Here is a 2,576-nt window from a genome sequence, read left to right as displayed (position 1 = left end):
TGAAGAAGAGGGGTCAACAAAGCAAATATTGACTTGCTGCATTAACTCATTCTAACTGTCAATAAAAGCTTTTGTTACTCATAATATGATTGCAATTGTATTTCTGTATGTGATGAAAACATCTGACATACACACATGAAAACCAGAGGGCAGCAGATCATGTGAAAATATAATATTTGTGTCATTCTCAAAACTTTTGGCCATGACTGTACAAAATTTGAATAAATAAATCACCCATCCACTGTAGTTTCCACGCCAGACAGAGCTGCCAGATGAGACATGATAAAACTGTTCTGAAAGGTATTGCATTTTGACCCAAACTGTTGTATGTGGGTGAGGGTGTTGTAACATGAGGGGGTGTGCTGAATTTAGTGAAAATGTGCACAGAAAACGAGGGACACAAAGCATATTTTGTCTATGTTACAACATCCTCACTTAGCACACGACAGTTTGGGTCAAAATTAGTGCTGGGCATAGATTAAATTTTTTTAATCGCGATTAATCTCAATTTTTTTTAGAAACAATCACTCTGCTATGGCTGAACGTGTACATTTGTATGTTGCAATTCATGTGTGACACACATTTTGTTCGCTGCGCGAGTCGCGGTCGCAGCTTTTTTTCCCTCCCCCTCCTCCTGTGTCAGGAGGGGAGCTCAGAGCTCACTCCGTGTGCCTGTTACCAGGTAAGGGCAGGTAAGGGGAGCAGCAGTGGTCAAAATACCTCAGAAACTCGCCCAAATAAGCAACCTCTGTGAGATTCCGCGTTTTACACTGGATTCCGTGACTGGATTCCGTGCGCGTTTTTCGCATCACGGAAATTATTCGGCCCGACCTAAACTGATCGATCATTATGTTTTTATGATTGTTGAAAACCCAAATCGTAATCTAGATCAAAATCCAATTAATCACCCAGCCCTAATTTGGAATGGCAAAAAAAAAATCCTTGAATTTTTCATTTAATTTCATTATTCTGCATAAAATTTTACTGACTTTAAGATGTTTAGAGCATTTTAGGTACTGTTATATATATATATATGGGGGGGGGGGGGGGGGGGGGGCAACGCATTTTGAATAAGGCTGGTCTTACTTTTTCCTCTTTCCCCCACACGTTGGTCAGCAGAACCTCCCAGTGTTTGTTTCCACTGGTTTTAAACTGAAGTTATGTTTCAGGCTCAAACTACTCCAATGGTGAGACAGTTTAGTGTTGCAACACTTAGAGAACTTTACTTCCTTCCAGCCCACCTGGGAAAAGTTTTAAAATCAAAAAATGCCCTGCAGAATCCAGCGGCTTCAGGCATATTTCCCTCAGCTGCAGCTCGGGTTCATGTGAGCAGCTGCACGCTCAACAACAAACGCTCTCATTGGATGAGACGCATGATGGAGGCTGTCTAAAGCCAATAGTGATCAAGATCCCGCCTCCCTGCCGCGACCACTGAGAGTCTGTGTGTGTCTGTGTCTGAACTGGCAGCCCAGAGAACAGAGATCAGATGGAGAAATATAAAGAAAATGCGTTAACACGTGTTGAAAAAATTATTGCCGTTAACTGTCAGCTGCGTTAACGTCATAACGTGTTAACGTGCCCAGCACTAGTCAAAATATAATAATTTAAAAGATCATACCTAAATGTTTATCCTATTTGCTTCAATAAACATTTAAAAAAACGTTTTCAGAGAAAACTCTGGTGTGAACAGGACCTAACCTCCACTCTGACACCTGGTTTCAAACCGTGATGTCACAGACTCCATCACTGATGACGTGTGAACAAGTGGTCGCTGAGTTTCACGAAAATGTGTGGTTTCACTAAAAAAACTGATCCATGTAAACAGACCCTTCTCTGAGGACATGGTGTCAGTGGTTAAAACAAACAAAAGTTCAAAGGTGGATTAATCTGCCTAAAAACAGTTTTCCAACATTATAGTTACCTGGTCCAGAGAAAACAGTATTCCCTTTTTGCATGATAGAGCTTTAAACCACATTTAACCACCTAATTTCCCTCTGGGATCAATAAAGTATTTTTGAATTGAATTTCTGAACTGTGATTCTACACAGTGATGTGAGGAAGTGTTGTTGAACCCGTGCTCAGATTATATTCAAACCTGTTTTCATGCAGGAGCTCCTGGGGGTCTGAACATCAAGACCATATTCTGCTGACTTTCAGTTTTGTCCTTGGGGCTCAGAGATTTCAGATTCTTAAAATCTATGAACTGCAGATGATGTGATCCTGACATTCTTCTTTATACATTTTTTGTTAAGGAACATTATTCCAAAACTATTTTAGACATTTTTTTTACAGACTGGTGAACCTCTGCTCATCTTTACTTCTAAGAAAGTCAGCCTTTTTAAAATGCTGATTTATTATTTTATGCAGTCCTTTTACTGACATTTTGGTAACCCAATTAGTTGCAAACTGTTTTAAAGGGATCCCTGATTAGTTGTAACATTAGACTTTATTTAATAAACATTTATTTTAACTGTAAAATAAAGAATAAAAATACTGCAGGATGTTTAGTTTTTATCATTTTTAAACTAAAAGTTTAAAAATGCAGTATATTACACGGACGGGGCCATTTTATTTAA

At 39.0% G+C, this 2,576-nt stretch overlaps 1 protein-coding gene across 1 annotated transcript in view; it reads right to left on the bottom strand.

Moving 5' to 3' along the window:
* The window catches only part of pwp2h (PWP2 small subunit processome component), a 25,940-nt gene that overhangs the window by 10,290 nt on the left and 13,074 nt on the right, over positions 1-2,576 (bottom strand). The gene's annotated exons all lie outside the window — the stretch shown is intronic.

The sequence above is a fragment of the Austrofundulus limnaeus genome, unplaced genomic scaffold, assembly GCF_001266775.1.
Source record: "Austrofundulus limnaeus strain Quisiro unplaced genomic scaffold, Austrofundulus_limnaeus-1.0 Scaffold87, whole genome shotgun sequence".
NCBI classification, from domain to species: Eukaryota; Metazoa; Chordata; class Actinopteri; order Cyprinodontiformes; family Rivulidae; genus Austrofundulus; species Austrofundulus limnaeus.
This window is presented reverse-complemented; position numbering and strand designations above follow the sequence as displayed.